The sequence below is a fragment of the Amblyraja radiata genome, chromosome 36 (genome assembly GCF_010909765.2).
Source record: "Amblyraja radiata isolate CabotCenter1 chromosome 36, sAmbRad1.1.pri, whole genome shotgun sequence".
NCBI classification, from domain to species: Eukaryota; Metazoa; Chordata; class Chondrichthyes; order Rajiformes; family Rajidae; genus Amblyraja; species Amblyraja radiata.
In genome coordinates this window covers 7,038,502-7,066,377 of record NC_045991.1, presented here as the reverse complement: position 1 = coordinate 7,066,377, position 27,876 = coordinate 7,038,502, and the positions used below count along the sequence as shown (strand labels likewise).

The 27,876-nt window shown below is 45.3% G+C and overlaps 1 long non-coding RNA gene across 2 annotated transcripts in view; it reads right to left on the bottom strand.

Moving 5' to 3' along the window:
* The window catches only part of LOC116966189, a 60,954-nt gene extending 39,629 nt beyond the window's left edge, over window positions 1-21,325 (bottom strand). The window contains exons 1-3 of one of the 2 annotated variants that reach the window (XR_004409918.1): window positions 21,294-21,325; window positions 19,812-19,882; window positions 3,784-4,046 (exon numbers count right to left, since the gene is read on the bottom strand). This is a non-coding gene — a long non-coding RNA (uncharacterized LOC116966189). The remainder of the gene's footprint in view (window positions 1-3,783; window positions 4,047-19,811; window positions 19,883-21,293) is intronic. The other variant, XR_004409919.1, reaches the window with a different exon arrangement.
* Between the last annotated feature and the right edge of the window lie 6,551 nt (window positions 21,326-27,876).

The window sequence follows — 27,876 nt, the reverse complement described above, 5'->3', positions numbered from 1 at the left end:
GGTCTTACCAGAGCCCTATACAACTGCAGAAGAACCTCTTTACTCCTATACTGAAATCCTCTTGTTATGAAGGCCAACATTCCATTAGCTTTCTTCACTGCCTGCTGACCTGTCAGCCAACTTTCAATGATCTGTGTACAAAGACACCCAGGTCTCGCTGCACCTCCCCTTTACCTAACCTAACCCCATTGAGATAATAATCTGCCCCCTTGTTTTTGCCGCCAAAGTGAATAACCTCACATTTATCTATATTATACTGCATGTGCCACGCATCTGCCCACTCACTGAACCTGTCCAGGTCACCCTGCAACCTCCTAACATCCTCTTCACAGTTCACGCTGCCACCCAGCTTTGTATCATCCCCAAACTTGCTAGTGTTGCTCCTAATTCCCTCTTTCAAATCATTAATATATATGGTAAACAGTTGCGGCCCCAACACCGAGCCTTGCGACACTCCACTCGCCACTGCCTGCCACTCTGAAAAGGACCCGTTCATTCCTACTCTGCCAGCCAATTTTCTATCCACGTCAACACCCTACCCCCAATACCATGTGCTCTAATTTTGGTCACCAGTCTCCCGTGCGGGACCTTAACAAAGGCTTTCTGAAAGTCTAGATACACTACATCCACTGGCACCCCTTCATCCATTTTACTTGTCACATCCTCAAAAAATTCAGAAAATTAGTCAAGCATGATTTCCCTTTCATAAATCCATGTTGACTTGGACTAATCCTTTTACTGCTATCCAAATGCCCCATTATTACCTCTTTAATAATTGACTCCAGCATCTTTCCCACCATCGAAGTCTGGCTAACTGGTCTTTAATTTCCCGTTTTCTCTCTCGCTCCTTTCTTGAAAAGTGGGAAAACATTAGCTTTCTTCCAATCCACAGGAACTGATCCTGAATCTATTGAACATTGGAAAATGATCACCAATGTGTCCACTATTTCTAGAGCCACCTCCCTGGGGACACTGGGATGCAGACCATCAGGTCCAGGGGATTTATCATCCTTCAGTCCCATTAGCCTACCCAATACTATTTCTCACCTAATGAAAATGTATTTCAGTTCCTCTACCCCCTTAGAGAGTTAGCTCTCTCTAGTTTCATTGCATAGGCCTTGATGAGCGACTTGAATTCTAGAAATGGAGCATTAGTGTAAAATCAAATGCTGTTCATTCTACGTTATTGTGACATGAAAACAGCATGAAAGAAAAAGGTGCAAGTAGTTTTTGGCTTTTTGCAATCTTGCACATAACATATGGTACAAGAATATTACCAGGAATTTTCAGTGCCATGTTAAATCATGATATGTGTATTAATATCCTCAATGTTGCGCCTTACTTTATAAGGTGAACATTTACAAAAATAATGCCAATCTACTCATCATCCGGCTTGACTAATTATCCAGATTAAAATAAGATGCAGGTCTTAATTTGTAACTTTTTAATGAAAAATGGTCTAACCTAATGTTTTATTATCCATCTGAAAAAGAAGTGGGAGGAGACAAAGCCTAGCAAGTTAGAGGTAAATACAGGCAAGGAGGTTTTATTGGCGGATGGGCTGATAAACACTGGAAATAAAAAAGAGACAAAGCTGTCAGATAATGAGAGAAAATGAGTGAAATACAATGCAGAAGGAGGGAGATAATGGGCTTATATTCACTGGAATGTCGACCATTCTATTCCTTCCTCCGGTTCTGGGGGGGATCCTGTGGCGTTAGCCAATACACGGGTCACTTATGGTCGAACCCTCGTCAGTAGGTACGAGGGCTGGTGCGTGACGTCATGAGCTAGAGTGAGTGTCCTGCTACTTAAGGTTATCTCACCTCGAGATCTTAGTGGTCAACAGGGGCCCACGCCCCCCCCCCCCCCCCCCCCGAACGTACTGCCATCGACTCACTCCGCAACAACCCAGACTGGGTTATCAAACCTGCCAACAAGGGAGGGGCCGTGGTAGTCTGGCGCGTCGATCTCTACAAAGCTGAGGCCACGCGCCAACTCTCGGACACCTCCTCCTACTTACCCCTGGACCATGACCCCACTGACGAGCACCAGGCCACCATCTCTAGCACCATCACCGACTTCATCAACTCCGACGCTGTGGAGGCCATGTCATTGGGTATACTTAAAGCAGAGATTGACATGTTCTTGATTAGGAAGGGTGTCAAAGGTTATGGGAGAAAGTAGGAGAATGGGGTCGGGAAGGAAAGATAGATGAGCCATGATTAAATGGCGGAGTAGACTCAATGGGGCGAATGGTTAAATAAACTCGAATGACTTTTGAACGTAAATGCATTTAAAATCGATTACTCAGGAAGGATACGTCACATTTACCACTCTGACGGTGACACAAAAACATCTAGGCTTTGCAAGTAAGGCGATTTTTTAATGGGATTATTAGTTTAATTAAAGCAAAAGTGTTTTGCATATTTCTGGCAGGAGTATTTTGTGGCATTATCAGATGCTTGTAATGATGGGAAATATTAATGCAGTTTGTCACCCATGTTTACATGCAATTCTACAGTAGTTTTTAATGTCCAATGTTCTAATGACAGTCTAGAGTTGTCTATGACTTGTGACTGAGTCCTGTCATTGGTTGGAATGACCAGTACCTAAAACCAAGCATTCCACATCACCTGATCAGTGGATTCAATGCTACACTGCACGATGTGCTACATTAGCAACGGAGAAGGAACAGTAACCCAGCTCTCACCTCTAGAATTCCATGTAAACTAAATGGTACAATTTTATGGGGGATGATGGGACAGAGACCGCTGCAGATGTACAAAGGCAATTTTTAACAATTGCAGAACAAGTTGGTTGCGTAGTCAGTTTAAAAAACGAACACAGAACCTTTGGAACAGAGAAGCAAAGTATAAAAGCAAGGTATGCTACGTTTTTACAAATCGCTTCTACACAAGTCTGTGCATTAAACAACAAGAATGGTATCAAGATGAAAGGCTTCACATCCATGAAAAATCCAAAGAAAGTGGGATTGTCGTGCTTAGAGAAGGTTAAAAGAAGTGTTCATAGATCAGTCACGTACATACGCTTCTTGTCAAAGGCATAAAGGTTTCCAACCAAGGGATACAGATTTAGTGAAAAAGAATCAAAGGCAATACTTTTGATCTATTACGTGAAATAGCCAGGCATGTGTAAAGTATGCCTGGGAATCGTGAGACAATCCATTCATGACTTTGCTTGCCAGATTACAATTCATTCTTCATTACAGAAACTAAACAAGCATATGGCAAATTTGTTGTGCCTCAGCATTCCGTCCCTCCCTCCTGAATATAACATTATATTCCATGCCATAAATACTTTTCTATACCTCAATTAGATGATCTGCACAACATCCCTCTTCAAAGCTAAAAGCATAATCAATTAGACAATGACAGAGCAGTACACAGGCCATCCCAGAGTAACAAATGCCCCACTTACGAGAAACCCATACATGCAGAAAAGCTCCAATATTAAATTCAAAACTCCGATGTACATACATACGTTCATTTCTAGGAACGTTAGAACTAGTTTTGTCTCATTTAACAATTGTTCCTTCTTGTCAGCATTATGTGTTTTTTAATGCCATTCATTACAAAATGGTAAACATAGAGTGATTTTTGTCTATTTTCTGATGTACAAAAATCAACATTGTACAAATGGAACGATTTGTTAGTCAGGGAAGGCCTGTGCTCAGATTAATTTATGCACATTTGCTCTGAATCCCTCATTAACCCTCCCACCAAAATTTTATCGAACATGGCAGTGAAAGTACCAACTGACCCACAGCATCCAGAAAGCCTTTTGGGGAGATCGCTCCAGGTTTCCACTGTGTTGTGTCAATCAGACGTCTTGCCAGTTTCAAGGAATCGTAGAGTTTACGACATAGAAGATGGAGTCCGTGCCGGCTGGAAAATAGCTGCCCAAATTCCAGAACTTGATCCGTAGCCTTTCAGGCAGGCGCACCGTTCATCATCTTCCAAAATTCCGTAGGTTGCAGAATGGTTCACACAAATTGGAAGAGAGCAAATGACGCCTTACTATTTCTGGAGAGAGGGAGATAGAAAATGAGGACAGTTAGGCTGGCATCAGCATTAGGGAAATGCTAGACTGTGGACTTAAATTAAAGATATGGTAGCAGGGTACATAAAAAATAAATAATTTAGCAGATGCAGCGCACATTTACAACTAGCACACCAAAGATAAAACATACAGCAAGGCTCGAAATTAACGGTTGCCCAATTGCCAGTGGGAATGATGGAAACAGCGTCTATCAATAATTTTTTATTTAATCTGGTGCATACAAACTTGGTATCTTCATTGCTGTTCACAACACATACATCTAATCTGAATGTCCAGTAATGTGGCTTTTTGACACCTTTAAACATATTGCCAAAAGAACATTTGCTGCAGTTAAGTCATTTGGCCATCTCTTATAGACAATAGACAATAGGCACAGGAGTAGGCCATTCGGCCCTTCGAACCATTCAATGTGATCATCGCTGATCATCCCCAATCAGTACCCCGTTCCTGCATTCTCCCCATATCCCCTGACTACGCTATCTTTAGACCCTATCTAGCTCTCTCTTGAAAGTATCCAGAGAACCGGCCTCCACCGCCCTCTGAGACAGAGAATTCCACAGACAGTTCTTGTCATTTAGTGTAATGTTTAACCTGTCAGGTGGGTATCGTCGGTTTTAACAGCTATTATCTTAAAATGCCTTTAGAAATTTCCTTGCAACCTGTATATTTTGTTGTGGATAAATTATGTGGGAAGCAAGTGAGTTTATGTACCAATAACGACAGCATATATGTTAACATGGTCCAGGATTTATTGACACGGGTTGACCATACGCTGAATCATCCAACCACATTGGTTTGGAAGTGGAAAGAAATAATAGAAATTGCATTCATTGCAACGTGTAAAAAGAGTTGAGATAATGTATTATAATTTTGCTGCATGTTATTGTGGGATATATCATGTCTTGATTGGTGAATATGTTTAGTTTGTGACTTTATTTGAAGCAGAAATAATATGTGAATGCTTCAATGAGCATAATTCCGACTGGTAACTGCGCACTTCGTCCGAGCACATTACCGCACACGCCATGCAAGCCGTATTAAATGACCACCTAAACTGTCATTTGGCAACTGAAAAAGCTGCCTAGGTTGCCCGGTTGGCAACAGAGAAAAAAAGCCCTGATACAGTGCTGGTATAACTCAGCAGGTCAGGCTACATCACTGAAGGGAATGAATAGGTGATTTTATTTGGTTGTAATAGGGAAGGTGAGAAAGCTGGAAAAGATGTGGGAGGAGACAAAGCCTAGCAAGTTATAGGTGGATACAGGCGAGGAGGTTTTATTGGCAGATGGGCGGATAAATACTGGAAATAAAAAAGAGACAAGGCTGTCAGATAATGAGAGAAAAGGGGTGAAATACAATACAGAAGGAGCGAGATAATGGGCTTATATTCAATGGAATTTAGACTGGGCTTATATTCACTGGAATTTCGAAGCATAAGATGGGATCTTATAGAAACATAAGAGGGTTACACCACTTGCTCGTCAATAACAAGTGGTGTAACCCTAATCACGCTACTATCAAAGAACGGATATGCAACAAGGACATTGAACTTTTAGCGGTTAGTTTAAGACCTTATTACCTACCCAGGGAGTTCACTGTGGTGGTAGCCATTGTTGTTTATATTCCTCCATCTGCCAAGGCGGAAGTCGCGTGTGACGTGCTGCACACCACTATAGCGGGACTCCAGTCCAAGTACCCAGAGGCGTTCATTGTTGTGTCTGGAGATTATAACCATGTCTGTCTCTCTAAGACTTTGCCCACCTTTAAACAGTATATTGACTGTACAACCAGAGGTGATAAAACGCTGGATCTTTTGTATGCAAATGTCAAAAATGCATACAAATGTACTGCACTGCCCCCTCTTGGTCGATCAGACCACGACATGCTACATCTCTCTCCCTCCTACACACCAGCTGCCAAGAGGCTGCCTGTCACCATCAGAACATCAAGAGACTGGTATCCTGAGGCAGATGAAGCCCTGAGGTATTGTTTTGAGACAACAGATTGGGATGCGTTCTGTGAGGAGTATGGGGAAGACATTGATGGACTAACAGAATGCATTACCCATTACATCAATTTCTGTTATGATGACATCATGCCACCCAGGGTAATTCGTTGCTATCCTAATAATAAACCTTGGATTACCAGCAGCCTGAAGGCCTTACTAAATGAGAAGAAAAAGGCTTTCAGGGAGGGCGACAGGAATAAAATCAAAGAACTTCAAAAGGAACTGAAGGTGAGGATTAAGGAGGGGAAAGAAGCCTATAGGTTCAAATTAGAACGACAGCTGCAGCAAGATGGTGTGAAGCAGGTATGGGCTGGAATGCGAAAGATCACGGGCATGAAGCAGAATGGTGGTACACTGCCTGATGGTGAACAGAGTCTGGCTGATGATCTGAACAGATTCTTCAACAGATTTGACTGCCCCACACCACCCCAGCCTCCCCCAACTGGTCTGCTGACCATTGCTGCTTCCTCTCCACCTCCCATCCCTCTCTCCATCACTCCTGAGATGTCACCTGTACGGAGTCCCCTCTTTCCACCTCCCACTCCACCGGCAGCCCCACCCATGACTCTTCATACTGCTCAGGTCAAGGTGATGCTGGACAGACTGAAGCCAGGGAAAGCAGTGGGGCCTGATGACACCAGCCCAAGGCTACTGAAGACTTGCTCTTCAGAGCTGTGTGGTATTCTAACACACCTGTTCAACCTGAGCTTGCGTCTAGAGGGTTCCAAGGCTGTGGAAAACATCTTGCCTGGTACCTGTCCCAAAGAAGACCCATCCCACTCTCCACAATGACTACAGACCAGTAGCGCTCACTTCACATATAATGAAGACATTTGAGAGACTTGTCCTTTCCTACATCAGGACTAGTGTGTCAAATCAAATGGATCCTTTACAGTTTGCATATCAGCCTAACATCAGTGTCGATGATGCCCTCATTTACATGCTGCAGAGGGTGTACACACATTTGGACACTACTGATGCATCTGTAAGGATTACATTTTTTGATTTCTCAAGCGCCTTCAACACAATTCAACCCCGACTGCTAGGGGAGAAGATGGAGAAGATGAAAGTGGATCCATCACTGGTACTGTGGTGTTTGGATTACCTTTCCCTCAGACCACAGTACGTGCGCCTACAGAACAGTGCCTCGGGCACCATCTTGAGCAGCACAGGGGCTCCACAAGGAACTGTGCTGGCTCAGTTCCTGTTTACCATCTACACAGCGGATCTCCAATATAACACCAACAGCTGCTTTTTGCAGAAGTTTTCGGATGATACAGCTGTTGTCGGCCTCATTAAAGGGGGCAATGAGGAGGAGTATAGAGACATAATAAGTAACTTTGTGGAGTGGAGTGCACAGAATAACCTCCATCTTAACACCAAAAAAACCAAGGAGATAGTTGTGGACTTCAGGAGGGGGAGGAGGAGGACTCAAGCAACACCAATCACCATTAAGGGCACTGAGGTGGAGGTGGTCGCTAACCACAGGTACCTTGGGGTGCAGCTTGACAGTGAGCTGAACTGGAAGTGTCATATGGAGGCGGTGTACAGGAAGGGACAAAGCCAACTGTATTTTTTAAGGAGGCTGAGGTCATTTAACATCTGCCAACCCCTACTGTGCAGTGTCTACCATTCAGTGGTGGCCAGTGCTCTGTTTTTTGCTGTGGCCTGTTGGGGAGATGGCGCCCGCATAGCGGACAAAAACAGACTGGACAAGCTAATCAGGAAGGCCGGCTCAGTGGTCGGGGCTGAGCAACGAACGGTCCAGCAGGTGGCAGAGGCCAGAACTCTGAACAAACTGGGTTCAATAATGACCAACCCCACTCACCCACTCCATGCCCTGAAGGTGATCAAGAGCAGCATCTTCAGTCAGAGGCTGATTGCACTAATGTGCAAAACTGAGAGACATAGGAAGTCCTGTTTACCAGCTGCTATAAGGTTATATAATGCGCATAAATAACTGCACTTTTTTTTTTAATTAATTGTATTTTAACTTGTATTTTAACTTGTATTTTAACTTGTTAAGTATGGAAGCCATTTGAGGAAATGTGTGGTGTTATGTCTGTCTTGAAGCTGTCGTGGCACTGTAATTTCCTGTAAAGGATTATTAAAGGTATAATCTAATCTAATCTAATAACATGTTTAAGGGATTGGACAGGCTAGATGCAGGAAAATGTTCCCCATGTTGGGGGATAATAAGGGGTAGGCCATTTAGGACTGAGATGAGGAAAAACCTTTTCACCCAGAGAGTTGTGAATCTGTGGAATACTCTGCCACAGGTGGCAGTGTAGGGCAAATCAAGAGAGAATTAGATATAGCACTTAAGGCTAATGGAATCAAGGGATTATGGGGAGAAAGCAGGAACAAGGTTAGGATTCTGGATGATCAGCCATGATAATATTGAATGGTGGTTCTGGCTGCAAGGGCTGAATTGCCTAATCATGCACATATTTTCTATGTTTCTATATAGATAGGATGGAGAGGGTTAAAGAAGAGGGGGATGGTGGGAGAAACTAAAGTGCATCTGGGGGGGGGGGGGGGAGAAAAGAGAGAACGGGGGGGGGGGGGGCACATAAAACAGATGCAGGCCTTGGCGAAACAAGCGAAAATGTTTGGTGAAAAGGCCGCCTCGTCTACACAATTCTTAACCTGCAAAAGATACATCAGAACCAGAGATGTTTCGAAGGCCTTCATTAAAGTGCCACACAGAATCAAACAAAGTGAAAGGACCTAAGTAAAAGGATTGATGCTACGCAGCATCTTGTTTACTGCTCAGGATGTGTCCAGGAATGGAATAATGGAGTGGAATTATGCTAAAATAGATCATCATTACTTTATTGTTTAGATATGTCAGTGATGACACTGCTGTGTAAGGAACTTAGCATGAGTCGCTGCCCTCTCCACTACTACACTGGGAACCTGAATGAGGGCCTCAGCCCTTTCCTGGCTCGCCACAGCAAAGAAGTGGTTAAAGTGACATATGGTTCGGTCTGGAATAAGCCATGGTTGTCTGTAAGGGTTGGTAGTGGGTGAAATGGAGAACCCAAGTATCTTGTTAAGTTCCTGTTGTTCCCAGCCAAATTAACTCATTGTTCAAAATAGAGTTGTAATTCCCAATTTTGGTACCACACCTGTTGATCATGTTTGTATCCTCTCCAATGCTTCCATGTAAAGTCATACTTCTTTCCACATATGAAGCAGAATCAAAACTCAGTAACTTTGAAATTTTAATTAGAAACATAGAAACATAGAAAATAGGTGCAGGAGTAGGCCATTCGGCCCTTCGAGTCTGCACCGCCATTCAATATGATCATGGCTGATCATCCAACTCAGTATCCCATCCCGGCCTTCTCTCCATACCCCCTGATCCCTTTAGCCACAAGGGCCACATCTAACCCCCTCTTAAATATAGCCAATGAACTGGCCTCAACTACCTTCTGTGGCAGAGAATTCCACAGATTCACCACGCTCTGTGTAAAAAATGATTTTCTCAATTCCGCCTCTTCAGAAATAATTACTAGCCTATGTTGTCTTGAGGACTAACTTCTTGACAACTATGATTAGGAGTGTAAGATCCAGAGGCACTATGAGATATTTGTGATTGCAAATGTCTGGAATTGTTAAGTTTGACTGGGTTAAGGGGTATTAGCGACAGGGAGAGGTTAGTCAGAATTAAGATTGTTTTCTATCGAATGTCAGAGGTTTCACCGAGACCTGATAGAAGTATATAAAATGAGTGGCATAGATCAGATACAGTCAGAATCTTTTTAATCTGCAGAATGGAAACATCAAATACTAGAGGGCATAGCTTTAAGGTGTGGGGTGCAAAGTTTGAATGTGATGTGGAGGACAATCTTTATAGATCTATTTTTATTTTATTTTTTACACAGAGGGTGTTGTGTGCCTAAAATGCGCTGCCAAGGTTGGGGATGAGACAGATGCGATAGTGGCATTTAAGTGGCTCTTTGATAGGCACATGAAGGTGCAGGGAATGTAGGCACAGGTAAGCAAGAGATGGTCTTGGCATCATGTTTAACACAGACACTGTTGCCCAAAGGGTCTGTTCTTGTGCTGTACAGTTCAATAAGCATGCTTACAGCATGCAACAATCAGACTACAAGAACATAGATTTGTACTTTAACGATATTCAGTTTCAGCTTGATTAATAAAAGCTGGTTCTTCTCCGTGATCAATGGCAGTCGTTATTTAGACCAACGTCATTGAAAATCTCCCTGGAGATGAAACAGAAACATAGAAAGTAGGTGCAGGAGGAGGCCATTCGGCCCTTCGAGCCAGCACCGCCATTCATTGTGATCATGGCTGATCGTCCCCTATCAATAACCCGTGCCTGCCTTCTCCACTAGCCCCTAGAGCTGTATCTAACTATCTCTTAAACCCATCCAGTGACCTGGCCTCCACTGCCCTCTGTGGCAGGGAATTCCATAAATTCACAACTCTCTGGGTGAAAAAGTTTTTTCTCACCTCAGTCTTAAATGACCTCCCCTTTAATCTAAGATTGTGGCCCCTGGTTCTGGACTCGCCCAACATTGGGAACATTTTTCCTGCATATAACTTGTCCAGTCCTTTTACAAGTTTATATGTTTCTATAAGATCCCCCCTTATCCTTCTAAACTCCAGTGAATACAAGCCTAGTCTTTTCCATCTTTCCTCATATGACAGTCCCGCCATGCCAGGGATCAATCTCGTGAACCTACGGTGCACTGCCTCAATCACAAGGATGTCCTTTCTCAAATTAGGAGACCAAAACTGCACACAATACTCCAGATGTGGTCTCACCAGAGCCCTATACAACTGCAGAAGAACCTATTTACTCCTATACTGAAATCCTCTTGTTATGAAGGTCAACATTCCATTAGCTTTCTTCATTGCCTGCTGTACCTGCACGCCAAGTTTCAGTGACTGGTGTAGAAGGACACCCAGGTCTCGCTGTAACTCCCTCTTACCTAACCTAATCCCAGTGAGATAATAATCTGCCCCCTTGTTTTTGCCACCAAAGTGAATAACCTCACATTTATCTATATTATACTGCATCTGCCACGCATCTGCCGACTCACTCAATTTGTCCAGGTCACCATGCAACCTCCTAACATCCTCTTCACAGTTCACACTGCCACCCAGCTTTGTGTCATCCGCAAATTTGCTAGAGTTGCTCCTAATTCCCTCTTCCAAATCATTAATATATATGGTAAACAGTTGCGGCCCCAACACTGAGCCTTGCGGCATTCCATTCGCCATTAGCTATCCTCCAATCCACAGGAACTGATCCTGAATCTATTGAACATTGGAAAATGATCACCAATGCGTCCACTATTTCTAGAGCCACCTCCCCGAGGACCCTGGGATGCAGACCATCAGGCCCAGGGGATTTATCATCCTTCAGTCCCATTAGCCTACCCAATACTATTTCTCGCCTAATGAAAATGTCTTTCAGTTCCTCTACCCCCTTCTATCCTCTGTCCTCCAGTACATCTGGGAGATTGTTTGTGTCTTCCTTAGTGAAGACCGATCCAAAGCACCTGTTCAACTCTTCTGCCATTTCCTTGTTGCCCATAATAATTTCACCCGTGTCTGCCTTCAAGGGACCCACATTTGAATTTGCTACTCTTTTTCCCTTAACATATCTAAAGAAGCTTTTATTGTCCTTCTTTATATTCTTAGCCAGCTTCCCCTCGTACTTCATCTTTTCAGCCCGTATTGCCCGTTTTGTTTCCTTCTGTTGTCCTATGAAAGTTTCCCAAACCTCTTGCTTCCGGCTGCTCTTTGCTGTGTTATACATCTTTTCTTTTAGTTTTATTCTATCCCTAACTTCTCTTGTCAGCCACGGTTGCCTCCTACTCCCCTTAGAATCTTTCTTCCTTTTTGGAATGAAATTATCCTGCGTCTTCCAGATTATGCCCAGAAATTCCTGCCATTGCTGTTCCACCGTCATTCCTGCAAGGATCCCTTTCCAGTCTACTTTGGCCAGCTCCCCTCTCATGCCTTCATATTCCCCTTTCTTCAACTGCTTCACTGCCACTTCCGATTTAACGTTCTCCTTCTCAAATTGCAGATTAAAACTAATCATATTATGATCACTACATCCAAGCTGTTCCTTTACCTCGAGTTCTCTTATCATATCTGGTTCATTGGACAACACTAAATCCAGAATTGCCTTTTCTCTGGTCGGCTCCATTACCAGCTGCTCTAAGAATCCATCTTGGAGGCATTCTACAAACTCCCTTTCTTGGGGTCCTGAACCGACCTGATTTTCCCAGTCTACCTGCATATTGAAATCCCCCATCACCATGGTGGTATTATCTTTGTTACATGGCAGTTTTAACTCCGGCTGCAACTTACACCCTACATCCAATAGAGATGGTCTTGGCATCATGTTTAACACAGACACTGTGGCCCAAAGGGTCTGTTCTTGTGCTGTACAGTTCAATAAACATGCTTACAGCATGCAACAATCAGACTACAAGAACATAGATTTGTACTTTAACGATATTCAGTTTCAGCTTGATTAATAAAAGCTGGTTCTTCTCCGTGATCAATGGCAGTCGTTATTTAGACCAACGTCATTGAAAATCTCCCTGGAGATGAAACAGAAACATAGAAAGTAGGTGCAGGAGGAGGCCATTCGGCCCTTCAAGCCAGCACCGCCATTCATTGTGATCATGGCTGATCGTCCCCTATCAATAACCCATGCCTGCCTTCTCCACTAGCCCCTAGAGCTCTATCTAACTATCTCTTAAACCCATCCAGTGACCTGGCCTCCACTGCCCTCTGTGGCAGGGAATTCCATAAATTCACAACTCTCTGGGTGAAAAAGTTTTTTCTCACCTCAGTCTTAAATGACCTCCCCTTTAATCTAAGATTGTGGCCCCTGGTTCTGGACTCCCCCAACATTGGGAATATTTTTATTGCATCTAACTTGTCCAGTCCTTTTATAAGTTTATATGTTTCTATAAGATCCCCCCTTATCCTTCTAAACTCCAGTGAATACAAGCCTAGTCTTTTCAATCTTTCCTCATATGACAGACCCGCCATAACCATATAACCATATAACAATTACAGCACGGAAACAGGCCATCTCGGCCCTACAAGTCCGCGCCGAACAATTTTATTCCCTTAGTCCCACCTGCCTGCACTCATACCATAACCCTCCATTCCCTTCTCATCCATATGCCTATCCAATTTATTCTTAAATGATACCAACGAACCTGCCGCCACCACTTCCACTGGAAGCTCATTCCACACCGCTACCACTCTCTGAGTAAAGAAGTTCCCCCTCATGTTACCCCTAAACTTCTGTCCCTTAATTCTGAAGTCATGTCCTCTTGTTTGAATCTACCCTATTCTCAAAGGGAAAAGCTTGATCACATCAACTCTGTCTATCCCTCTCATCATTTTAAAGACCTCTATCAAGTCCCCCCTTAACCTTCTGCGCTCCAGAGAATAAAGACCTAACTTATTCAACCTATCTCTGTAACTTAGTTGTTGAAACCCAGGCAACATTCTTGTAAATCTCCTCTGTACTCTCTCTATTTTGTTGACATCCTTCCTATAATTGGGCGACCAAAATTGTACACCATACTCCAGATTTGGTCTCACCAATGCCTTGTACAATTTTAACATTACATCCCAGCTTCTATACTCAATGCTCTGATTTATAAAGGCTAGCATACCAAAAGCTTTCTTTACCACCCTATCTATATGAGATTCCACCTTCAAGGAACTATGCACGGTTATTCCCAGATCCCTCTGTTCAACTGTATTCTTCAATTCCCTACCATTTATCATGTACGTCCTATTTTGATTTGTCCTGCCAAGGTGTAACACCTCACATTTATCAGCATTAAACTCCATCTGCCATCTTTCAGCCCATTTTTCCAAATGGCCTAAATCACTCTGTAGACTTTGGAAATCCTCTTCATTATCCACAACACCCCCTATCTTGGTATCATCTGCATACTTACTAATCCAATTTACCACCCCTTCATCCAGATCATTGATGTACATGACAAACAACAAAGGACCCAACACAGATCCCTGAGGCACCCCACTAGTCACCTGCCTCCAACCCGACAAACAGCCATCCACCATTACCCTCTGGCTTCTCCCATTCAGCCACTGCTGAATCCATCTTGCTATTCCTGCATTTATACCCAACAGTTTAACCTTCTTAACCAACCTTCCATGAGGAACCTTGTCAAAGGCCTTACTAAAGTCCATATAGACAACATCCACTGCTTTACCCTCGTCAATTTCCCTAGTAACCTCTTCACAAAATTCAAGAAGATTAGTCAAACATGACCTTCCAGGCACAAATCCATGTTGACTGTTCCTAATCAGACCCTGTTTATCCAGATGCTTATATACATTATCTCTAAGTATCTTTTCCATTAATTTGCCCACCACTGAAGTCAAACTAACAGGTCTATAATTGCTAGGTTTACTCTTAGAACCCTTTTTAAACAATGGAACAACATGCGCAGTACGCCAATCCTCGGGGACTATTCCCGTTTCTAATGACATTTGAAATATTTCTGTCATAGTCCCGGCTATTTCTACACTAACTTCCCTCAATGTCCTAGGGAATATCCTGTCAGGACCTGGAGACTTATCCACTTTTATATTTTTCAAAAGTGTCAGTACTTCTTTTACTTTGAAACTCATAGTATCCATAACTACTCTACTCGTTTCCCTTACCTCACATAATTCAATATCCTTCTCCTTGGTGAATACCGAAGAAAAGAAATTGTTCAATATCTCCCCCATCTCTTTTGGCTCTGCAGATAGCTGCCCACTCTGTTTCTCTAATGGACCAATTTTATCCCTCGTTATCCTTTTGCTATTAATATAGCTGTGGAAACCCTTTAGATTTACTTTCACCTTACTTGCCAAAGCAACCTCATATCTTCTTTTAGCTTTTCTAATTTCTTTCTTAAGATTCTTTTTACATTCCTTATACTCCACAGGCACCTCATTTACTTCATGCTGCCTATAATTATTGTAGATCTCCCTCTTTTTCCGAACAAGATGTCCAATTTCCCTTGAAAACCAGGGCTCTTTTCATGCCAGGGATTAATCTCGTGAACCTACGGTGCACTGCCTCAATCACAAGGATGTCCTTCCTCAAATTAGGAGACCAAAACTGCACACAATACTCCAGATGTGGTCTCACCAGAGCCCTATACAACTGCAGAAGAACCTATTTACTCCTATACTGAAATCCTCTTGTTATGAAGGTCAACGTTCCATTAGCTTTCTTCATTGCCTGCTGTACCTGCACGCCAAGTTTCAGTGACTGGTGTAGAAGGACACCCAGGTCTCGCTGTACCTCCCCCTTACCTAACCTAATCCCAGTGAGATAATAATCTGCCCCCTTGTTTTTGCTACCAAAGTGAATAACCTCACATTTATCTATATTATACTGCATCTGCCACGCATCTGCCGACTCACTCAATTTGTCCAGGTCACCATGCAACCTCCTAACATCCTCTTCACAGTTCACACTGCCACCCAGCTTTGTGTCATCCGCAAATTTGCTAGAGTTGCTCCTAATTCCCTCTTCCAAATCATTAATATATATGGTAAACAGTTGCGGCCCCAACATTGAGCCTTGCGGCATTCCACTCGCCATTAGCTATCCTCCAATTCACAGGAACTGATCCTGAATCTATTGAACATTGGAAAATGATCACCAATGCGTCCACTATTTCTAGAGCCACCTCCCCGAGGACCCTGGGATGCAGACCATCAGGTCCAAGGGGATTTATCATCCTTCAGTCCCATTAGCCTACCCAATACTATTTCTCGCCTAATGAAAATGTCTTTCAGTTCCTCTACCCCCTTCGATCCTCTGTCCTCCAGTACATCTGGGAGATTGTTTGTGTCTTCCTTAGTGAAGACCGATCCGAAGCACCTGTTCAACTCTTCTGCCATTTCCTTGTTGCCCATAATAATTTCACCCGTGTCTGCCTTCAAGGGACCCACATTTGAATTTGCTACTCTTTTTCCCTTAACATATCTAAAGAAGCTTTTATTGTCCTTCTTTATATTCCTAGCCAGCTTCCCCTCGTACTTCATCTTTTCAGCCCGTATTGCCCGTTTTGTTTCCTTCTGTTGTCCTATGAAAGTTTCCCAAACCTCTGGCTTCCGGCTGCTCTTTGCTGTGTTATACATCTTTTCTTTTAGTTTTATTCTATCCCTAACTTCTCTTGTCAGCCACGGTTACCTCCTACTCCCCTTAGAATCGTTCTTCCTTTTTGGAATGAAATTATCCTGCGTCTTCCAGATAATGCCCAGAAATTCCTGCCATTGCTGTTCCACCGTCATTCCTGCAAGGATCCCTTTCCAGTCTACTTTGGCCAGCTCCCCTCTCATGCCTTCATATTCCCCTTTCTTCAACTGCATCACTGCCACTTCCGATTTAACGTTCTCCTTCTCAAATTGCAGATTAAAACTAATCATATTATGATCACTACATCCAAGCTGTTCCTTTACCTCGAGTTCTCTTATCATATCTGGTTCATTGGACAACACTAAATCCAGAATTGCCTTTTCTCTGGTCGGCTCCATTACCAGCTGCTCTAAGAATCCATCTCGGAGGCATTCTACAAACTCCCTTTCTTGGGGTCCTGAACCGACCTGATTTTCCCAGTCTACCTGCATATTGAAATCCCCCATCACCACAGTGGCATTATCTTTGTTACATGGCAGTTTTAACTCCGGCTGCAACTTACACCCTACATCCGGGCTACTATTTGGGGGTCTGTAAATAACACTAATTAGTGTCTTCTTGCCTTTACAATTCCTCAACTCATTCCACAGTGACTCAATCTCGTCAGTCCCTATGTCTTCCCTCACAAGGGACTGAATTCCCTCCCTCACCAGCAGAGCTACCCCCCCCCCCCCCCCCCCTCCTCCTCTGGTCACCTGCCTGTCCTTTCTATAGCATGTATAACCCTGAATATTAAGTTCCCAGGTCCGATCCTCCTGCAGCCAGGTCTCAGTAATCCCCACAATGTCATATCTACCAACCTCTAACTGAGCCTCAAGCTCATCTACTTTACTTCTTATACTTCGCGCATTCATATACAATACTTTTAATTCCTTACGCATCTCACCTTTCACATCGATCCCTATTACACTTGGCCATAGTCTCCAATCCCTTTATGAGCTTCCTTTCCCATTAATTCTGGGGTCATTAACCAAGCTAAAGGGATCAGGGGTATGGAGAGAAAGCAGGTACAGGATACTGAGTTGGATGATCAGCCATGATCATATTGAATGGTGGTGCAGGCTCGAAGGGCCGAATGGCCTACTCCTGCACCTATTTTCTATGTTTCTATCCCTTTACTCTCTTTCCCTTTAACTCCATCCTCGACTATCCCATTTGACACCCCACCCCCCTTATTCAGTTTAAAACCACCCGTGTAGCAGTGGCAAACCTGCCTGCCAGAATGTTGGTCCCCCCCACCTGTTAAGATGCAATCCGTCCCTTTTGTACAGTTCCAAAACAGATCCCATTTGGTATTTGCCATTATTTTGCTGAGCTGGATGTTAGGTTAACAAATCACTCACTAAAGTAATGCACCAAAGAATGTGTGCAAAATTACATGATGTCACATTAATACAATTTTCAACTTTACAACACTTGTTTTTCTGATGTGCCAAATTTCAAGGCTAGCTATCTAAGAATCTAATGGGGAAAAATGAATTTGGACTTACAAATATACGAAAAATCATGGTGGATTAAAAGATCCAAGCAAAAAACAAACCGAAAATATATATAGAGGGAGAAAATCAACATTTCAAAAACGCAGTGTTGTGTTTAAAAAAAATATGCATAATAATAATAATAATACATTTTATTTATGGGCGCCTTTCAAGAGCCTCAAGGACACCTTACAAAAATTTACAGGTAGAGGAAAACATGTAAGGGGAATGAAATAAATAGTAGAGACATGACTAGTACACAAAGTAAAGACAGAATTCAATTAAAAACACAATATGAGGCAATTAATGCACAGATGAAAAGGGAGGGGGACGTGGGGCTAAGGATAGGCAGAGGTGAAGAGATGGGTCTTGAGGCGGGACTGGAAGATGGTGAGGGACACGGAATTGCGGATCAGTTGGGGGAGGGAGTTCCAGAGCCTGGGAGCTGCCCTGGAGAGGGCTCTGTCCCCAAAACTGCGGAGGTTGGACTTGTGGATGGAGAGGAGACTGGCTGATGTGGATCTGAGGGACCGTGAGGGTTGGTAGGGGGAGAGGAGGTCAGTGAGATATGGGGGGGCCAGATGGTGGAGGGCTTTGTAGGTGAGGATCAGGATTTTGTAGGTGATCCGGTGGGAGATGGGAAGCCAGTGAAGTTGTTTGAGGACTGGAGTGATGTGATGTCAGGATTTGGTGTGGGTTATGAGTCGGGCGGCTGTGTTCTGGACCAGTTGGAGTCGGTTGATGTAGGTGGAGCTGACGTCAAGGAGAAGTGTGTTGCAATAGCCCAGTCGGGAGGAGATGAAGGCATGGATGAGTCTTTCAGCAGCGGGAGGTGTGAGAGAGGGTCTGAGTTTGACAATGTTGCGGAAATGAAAGAAGGAGGTTTTAGTGACATGGCGGATGTGAGGCTCAAGGGAGAGGGTGGAATCAAAGATCACGCCAAGGTTGCGGGCCTGGGGAGATGGGGAGACAGTGGTGCCATCGATGGTGAGAGTGGGGTTATTGATTTTGCTGAGTGTGGCTTTGGAGCCTATGAGGAGGAATTCTGTCTTATCGCTGTTGAGTTTGAGGAAGTTATGTTGCATCCAGGTTTTTATAGCTGACAAACAGGAGTTGATATGGGAGAGGGGGGGGGGGGGGGATTTGGTGCCGAGGTAGATCTGGGTGTCATCGGCGTAACAGTGGAAGTCCAGGTTGAAGTGGCGGAGTATCTGACCAAGGGGGAGGATGTAGATGATGGAGGAGGGGGCCGAGTACGGAGCCTTGGGGAACGCCTTGAGTGAATGTGGCTGTAGCAGAGGTGTGGTTGTGGAGAGAGATGGTGGGATCTGTTGGAAAGGTAGGAACAGAGCCAGCTGAGCATACAATAGAAGAGTTGTTAAAATGATTAAGTATTGGCAGAAAAATTTGAAATTTTACTTCGGGAAAAGACAAAAACATTGAGGGAAGGTTTTTGATCAACAGTATAGACATAATATACTTTTCCATTTAGTGAGAGTAAAACAACTTTTACAAAGCTATCAACGAGATAACAAGTAGGTAATTTAGAGGCAATTTCCTTACACTAGTGCTATGCAACCTTTATTATGGAGAGAACAAGATTCACAAATTATTACTAAATTAATCCATTTGTCTCCAAATTCATGAATATTAAAAGCTGGTTGTTGAAAATTTCTGTTAAAAGTGATCAAGAAAATGACCAAAACAAGCAAAAACTTTCAGACAAACAAAGTCTGTAATCGCCACTAAATGAGCAACATCCCTTCATTATCATTGACATTACACCATGTTGCCTAATCTCTCCTATTGTTTGGGGGAACGTCCACAATGTTTTTCTTTCATTTGAAAGATAGTGGGGAGGTTAAACGATGAGGGACAAAGTGAATATGAAGTGATAGCTCCAGTGCAGTAACCAACACAACGTCACAGTAAATTGTACTCCTGTAATACATTGAAATAAAAGCTAATTCCAATAATAAGCCTTCCCCTATTTTACCTTGGACATCAGGGCACAAGTGTCGAATTTCCTACCAATGTTCTTTAAAGAGGCAATCTGTCCATCCTTGACTGTGGAGAGAAGAGAATTTCTGGTATCATTGACAATAGCATTATTATACTGCAACATTACTGGAGAAACTCAGCGGATACTTCCAAGTACTGCGGAAACAAGGGATAATCTATGTCTGTTGTCGAGACCCTGCACCAGGACTGAGAGTGTAAAGAGGAGATAACCAGAGGAGAGGGTGAAGATTTTACAAACAATGTGTGTCGAAGTAGAGCTGCAACAGGTGAATTTCATTCGAGGATCCTCTGGAATTAATCCAAAACCAAGATATTTAGCGTCACTCAAAACTGCTTCCCAACTTAGTAGGCAGTGAAATTGAGAATTCGGCTGCTGTTATAGAACTGTAATTATCACTAGGTGCTGCAGGAAGCATCAAGGCCAAGACTAAACAACTGAAATGCAGTACTTTGATTCGCTCGCTGCTGGTTAGGGGAGTGAGTAAAACAATTTAAGATGCTGAACTCGACAATTAGTTATTTATGAGTTTTTTTCCCAGTTCTATGGCATTCTTCGGTATCCTTCGATTGGCAACTGGATATGCAGGGAATGGAGGGGCATGGATCACGTGCAGGCAGAGGAGATTAGTTTATCTTGGCATCATGCTCGGCACAGACATTGTTAGCCATGGGGCCATAATGTTCTTTGTTCTATTCCTTTCTTTTTTGGTCTCCAAATCAGAGGAAGGACATTATTGCCATAGAGGGAGTGCAGAGAAGGTTCACCAGACTGATTCCTGGGATGTCAGGACTGTCTTATGGAGAAAGACTGGATAGACTTGGTTTATACTCTCTAGAAGTTAGGAGATTGAGAGGGGATCTTATAGAAACTTACAAAATTCTTAAGGGGTTGGACAGGCTAGATGCAGGAAGATTGTTCCCGATGTTGGGGAAGTCCAGGACAAGGGGTCACAGCTTAAGGATAAGGGGGAAATCCTTTAAAACCGAGATGAGAAAAACTTTTTTCACACAGAGAGTGGTGAATCTCTGGAACTCTCTGCCACAGAGGGTAGTTGAGGCCAGTTCATTGGCTATGTTTAAGAGGGAGTTAGATGTGGCCCTTGTGGCTAAGGGGATCAGAGGGTATGGAGAGAAGGCAGCTACGGGATACTGAGTTGGATGATCAGCCATGATCATATTGAATGGCGGTGCAGGCTCGAAGGGCCGAATGGCCTACTCCTGCACCTAATTTCTATGTTTCTTTTAGTCAGTCAACTTTAGCTTAACAACAGCAATTTTGAGGTTGATTTGGCAACATTCAAATCAGTAACGTTGGCAAAGGTGTGTAAAAGTGTGTCGACCATCTGATTCGCTTTCAAGGACAACTTGTGCAAATTAATTTTAAACCATGTATAACCAGATTTTTAATTATGTAATTTATATGGGATACATAATCACATGGATCCTCACTACCTACCTATGCAACATAACCGCAGCAGGGCTGCTGGTAAATCCTCCTCTTTGACCAGTAGTACAACCATTGGAGGGGCAGGAATCTGTAGCACAATTAGCCGATTGATATTACTGTACAGACTGAAGGAGGATGAAAGAATCTGGAATGAGTACATACTTTAATTCAGCGATAGTGATTCAGCAGTGGAAGTCTCACCTCACTATCACCACCATCGTTTGTACACGGCAAAGAGATTGTGTAAACTTATCCTCCATGACTCGCGGAATTCAGCTCCTGACGACTTTGGGGTGTGGGAGTAAACCGGAGAACCCGGAGAAAACCCAGCGAGGCCACGGGGGGGGGGGGGGGGGGGGGGGGAAGGAAGGAGCCAAGGCCGTGCAGCCAGTACCTGTAGAGAGGATCGAACCCGCATCTGTGGCGGCCGCTGTCTGTCTGTCTGTCTGTCAGGCGGCAGCAACTCTCCCGCTGCGACACCTCCCTTCCTCCCCTCGCCCTCCCTCCCTCCCCCTCCCTCCCTCCCCCTACCTCCCCTTCCTACACCCTCCCCTCCCTCTCCCCTCCCTCCCCATACCCTCTCTCCCCCACTCCCTCCCTCCCCTTCCCCCACTACCCCTCCCCTCCCCTCCCTCCCCCACTACCCCTCCCCCACCTCCACCCCTCCCCTCCCCCTCCCCTCCCCTCCCCCTCCCTCCCCCCCCCTCTCTCCCCCTCGCGCTAAATGCCTGTCTAGTTCTAGATTAAAACCTTTTTGAACTCGTCAAGCAACGTTTCACACAACACAGTCCCGCGAGGGAGCGCCCGGGGTGGGCGGGGCTACAAGGGTGGGGCGGGGCTACAGGGAGCGCCCGCTTCGAGCCCCGGGGACAGACAGACGGACACAGACAGACGGACGGACAGACAGACAGACAGACAGACAGACAGACGGACACAGACAGACAGACGGACAGACGGACACAGACAGACGGACGGACGGGGACGTGGAGCAGAAACATAAACCCAAACCCGCTTCACCTTCAACGTCATCTTCCCGCCCGCGCTCCGGCCTCGACCGTCGTCATGGCCGCATCGACAAGATGGCGGCGCGTCACGTCACGTGGTGACCGCTTCAATGACGTTCCGTGACGCTCCGTCCGTTGATAGGGCGGGAAAGTCACGTGAAGTCCATTCAATGACGTGTTGGGGCGTCACGTGGTCCGCTCAGTGACGTCACCAAAGAGGAGCTCCACCTGCCTGTGTAATATATGCAAAAATGAATTAAGAGGGGGATAAGGAGAGAGGGGGATGGGGAGAGAGGTGGATGGGGAGAGAGGTGGGGAGAGAGAGAGAGACAGAAAGGGAGAGAGAGAGAAAGAGAGTGGGATAAGGAGAGAGAGAGAGGAGGGGAGAGAGAGATAGAGAGAGAGAGTGCCTTTTTACTTCAACCCAAATCCCCCAAACAACCATTTGCAGGCAATGCTTTTTTACTTCAACCTAACCATATTTTCATTTTCAAACCACATTAAGGGTACTCACATTTGTGTAGACATTTGTTCAGTGTCATTAGAGCTCAGTGACCTCCATATTGCAGAGACTGATTGAGGCACACCACTTCCTGGATTTATAGTCCCTCCCCCTCCCTCCAGCAGGGGCAGCAGAGAGAATGGTGAATTTTTTTAAAACATTAATTTATCTCTGATTTTTAATCGATGGGAAATATTCTCTGGTCCAGGAAGGCAGACGTGGGCTCTGATCGAGGCGGCCAAATATGACGGCCGTAGGTGGCGGCGTTCTCTCGGAAATCGCAGCACAGTGGGCCAAAAGCGGTCAAGATCAGACTTTTAAGAATATAGATAATTCTTCCCTCCTTGCTTCTTAAAAGAGAAGTTGTTAAAGAAAAAAAAACTAATTATTTAATGCGTCCCGTTAGACACACTCGCATTGACGGCAGCCAGGGAGGTAATGGTGAGGCTCTATCAGGCGCTGGTAAAGCCGCATTTGGAATTTTGTGAGCAATTTTGGACACCATATCTGAGGAAGGATGTGCTGGCTCTGGAGAAGGGCATGAGGAGATTTACACGAATGATCCCAGGAATTAGTAGGTTAACCCATGATGAGCGTTTGTCGGCACTGGGCCTGAACTCACTGGAGTTTAGAAGGATAAGGGGTAATCTCATTGAAACATACAGAATAGTGAAAGGATTGGATAGTGTGGATGCAGAGAGGATGGTTCCACCAGTGGGAGAGTCTAGGACTAGAGGGCACAGCCTCAGAATTAAAGGATGGTCTTTGAGGAAGGAGATGAGGAGAAATGTATTTAGTCAGAGGGTGGTGAATCTGTAGAATTCTTTGCACAGAAATCTGTGGAGCACAATTTAGTGAATATTTTTAAGCAGCGATGGATAGATTCATGATTAGCAAAGGAGTCAGAGGTTATGGCGAGAAGGCAGGAACATTGGGTTAGGAGTGAGAGACAGATCAGCCATGATTAAGTAGACTTAATGGGCTGAATGGCCCAATTCTACTTCCATCAGTTATAACTTTATGATCTGATATGGATTGAAATCCGTTATCCATGAGCTGACCGGGATTGTTATCAACATTTATGGGCGATCTTCATGGAAGAAATCTGTCCTTTAACTCGGCCTGATCTGTCAGTGACTGAAGTTTCTGGTAACTCAGTGTTGCCCCCTGTGGGAATCGAGAGGTTCACTGTTATTAACTCGATCATACTGAGGCATTGTTTGAATTAGATTGATTAGGGAAACTAGCATTGACCTCAGTTTGGGCATTTGTCTCGGTGGAAAACACCCAGTTACTTGTCCATGAGATCCTCTTGCACATATGTACCTGAAAATTGAGATTTTTAGCCCATTTTCTCCCTGTAACGAAAGTCCACCAACACAAGCAACATCCCAATGAATATCCTCAATTCCCTCTCCAGCACAAACACATCTTCCTTGAGTGCGTCAACCTACACACAATACAACAAGTGAGGCTGACCAGTGGCCACTCGCCCATCATGAGGGAACATGTCCAATGCCTCACGAATGCCCATATATTGGTTTAGCCAGAGTTGAATGAATTTTTGGTTACAGGTCCTGGATCATTTCCACCAATGAATCTCCTGTCCTTCATCCTCTCTCCTCCCCTCCATCCCCTCTTCCCGCCCGTCCCATCCCCGGGAGAGTGGGAGTTTATCTCAGTTACGAGTCCAGGACAGTTTCATTTTACGACGTGGACACCAAGTCCCATCTCCACACCTTCACTGGGAATAAATTCACGGAGAAACTCTCTCGATAGGTTGAATAAGTTAGGTCTTTATTCTCTGGAGCGCAGAAGGTTAAGGGGGACTTGATAGAAGTCTTTAAAATGATGAGAGGGATAGACAGAGTTGATGTGGACAAGCTTTTCCCTTTAAGAATAGGGAAGATTCAAACAAGAGGACATGACTTCAGAATTAAGGGACAGAAGTTTAGGAGTGACATGAGGGGGAACTTCTTTACTCAGAGAGTGGTAGCGGTGTGGAATGAGCTTCCAGTGGAAGTGGTGGCGGCAGGTTCGTTGGTATCATTTAAGAATAAATTGGATAGGCATATGGATGAGAAGGGAATGGAGGGTTATGGTATGAGTGCAGGCAGGTGGGACTAAGGGAAAAAATTGTTCGGCACGGACTTGTAGGGCCGAGATGGCTGTTTCCGTGCTGTAATTGTTATATGGTTATATGGTTATACTGTATCCTTTCTTCAGGACTTGGACTGTGGGGCAGAAACCCGGTGGACAACAGGGCGGCGCTGACCGGCTCCTATTTAAACCCCCAAATTCCGCTTCGTGAAACCCCAGTGAGCGCGGAAATAAATCCAGGGGGAATGTAAATATGTGAAGAGTGAAATAAAGAGCAACTTACATCAGAGCTGTCTGTCAATCCGTTCATTTTTATCAGTTAACCGCGTCCGGCAACAGAACAGAAATTACTTTTGGGAAAATATAAAGATTGAAACAATCTCGCGGGTTCAGCAGCAGCCGCGGGCGGCGGGTCCTGAGCTCCGGGCTCCCCCGGGTCCTAAAGTTCGTCGAGATAACGCGTTTACATTATGTCTGCAGCATTTCCACTTTCTACACCAGATACATTTACCTTGGAACGGATGTTTCCAAGAATAGGTGCGTAAGAAGTTCCAGCTTCCAGGTGAAAACCCGCAGAAATTACAGGTTCGAGGAAAACCCACAGCTCCGCCTTCCATGTGTCTATCTTCAGTCTGAAGCAGCATCTGCAGATCCTTCCTGCACATTGTGCCCAATGTGTGTGGGGTGTGCAGTGTGGATGGAGGTCTCTGTGGTTTCCCCGTTTACACAGTCTGTGTTTGTCTCCCACAGACCCCGGTGCTGCCTCCCACCATCGCCGATCAGGTGCGGCTCTGGGAACTCGAACATGACCGGCTACAGTTCAGGGGGGGAGATAGATGGGGGGAGAGGGAGGAGGGAGAGGGAACAGGGAGGGGGTGTCATGTTGAGGGATGGGGGGCGGAGAGAGGGGGACGGATGGAGAGAGGGAGTGGGGAGGAGATGGGGATGGGGAGAGAAGGGAGGGCAGAAAACATCCTCAAGATCTCAGTCGAGTTTAGGGTGATCTCCCCCTTCTCATTGTACCTCTCCTTACTTCCCCCCATCCACTTCTCTCCCCCCCCCCCCCCTCCCCCTCTCTCCCCCCACAGGTGTACTGTACAACCAGTTCATAGAAACATAGAAAATAGGTGCAGGAGTAGGCCATTCGGCCCTTCGAGCCTGCACCGCCATTCAATATGATCATGGCTGATCATCCAACTCAGTATCCTGTACCTGCCTTCTCTCCATACCCACTGATCCCTTTAGCCACAAGTTCCACATCTAACTCCCTCTTAAATATAGCCAATGAAATGGCCTCAACTACCTTCTGTGGCAGAGAGTTCCAGAGATTCACCACTCTCTGTGTGAAAAAAAAATTCTCATCTCGGTCCTAAAGGATTTCCCCTCTATCCTTAAGCTGTGACCCCTTGTCCTGGACTCCCCCAACATCGGGAACAACCTTCCTGCATCTAGCCTGTCCAACCCCTTAAGAATGTTGTAAGTTTCTATAAGATCCCCCCTCAATCTCTTAAATTCTAGCGAGTACAAGCCGAGTCTATCCAATCTTTCTTCATATGAAAGTCCTGACATCCCAGAAATCAGTCTGGTGAAACTTCTCTGCACTCCCTCTATGGCAATAATGTCCTTCCTCAGATTTGGAGACCAACACTGAAAGCAATACTCCAGGTGTGGTCTCAACTGCAGTAGAACCTCCCTGATCCTATACTCAAATCCTTTTGCTATGAACTGCTAATGTTCCTGTTGCAGGTGGATTTTGAGTTGCTGCGTGACTATGCGCGGGACCTGGGGGTGCTGGTGTGGGAGAATCCCTCCCATGCGGCTGATGGTGGTCATCCCCACCGGCCACCCCGACGTCAAACGCTGCAGGAAACGGCAGAAATACAACTGACCACCCGGGGAATCTCCCCCCTTCCCGCCCCCTTCACTCTCCCCCATTCCTGCCCTCCCACCCCCACCACCCCAAAACCCAGACTGGAGTAACCCTCCCAGCTTTGTCTCCCCCTCCCGCACATTCAGTCTGATGAAGGGTCTCGACCCAACCCGTCACCTGTTCCTTTCTCTTCAGAGATGCTCGCAAGTTATAGGAGTAGAATTAGGCCATTCGGCCCATCGAGTCCACGTCTTTGGAGTGTGGGAGGAAACAGATCTCGGAGAAAACCCATGCGGTCACGGGAAGATCGTGCAAACTCCGTATAGACAGCGCCCGTAGTCGGGATCGAACCCGGGTCTCTGGCGCTGCTCCATTCGCTGTAAGGCAGCAACTCTACCGCTGCTCCACCGAGACCAATTTGTGGAATTCTCTGCCTCAGATGGCAGTGGAGGCCGATTCACTGGATGCGTTCAAAAGAAAGTTAGATAGACTCTTAGTGCTGGTGGAATCAAGGGATATGGGGAGAAGGCAGGAACGGGGAACTGATTGGGGATGATCAGCCATGATCACATTGAATGGCGGTCCTGGCTCGAAGGGCCGAATGGCCTCCTCCTGCACCTATTGTCCATTTATCGATGTATCCCATCTTGCCCCCCTCCCCTAAACCTTTCCTCTTCCCCTCCTTTCTCACCTCTCTCCTCTCCCCCTCTCCGCTTCCCCACCCTCCTCCCTTCTCACCCAGCAGCCATCTCCCCTTCCCTTCCCCATCCTTCCCTTTCCCATCTCCTCTACCCCTCACCTCCCCTCCTCTTTTCCCTTCACTTCTCCCCAAACTCCCCGCCCCCCGACACGTGACCTCACACCGCCATTCACCCGCCCCCGGCACGTGACATCCGAATGACGTACCTACCGGCGCTCCAATTGTCCTGCCCTCCGTGATACCAGACCTCCATTCACCCGCCCCCCCGACACGTGACACCAGACCTCCATTCACCCGCCCCCGACACGTGACACCAGACCTCCATTCACCCGCCCCCGACACGTGACAACAGACCTCCATTCACCCGCCCCCGACACATGACACCAGACCTCCATTCCCCGCCCCCGACACGTGAC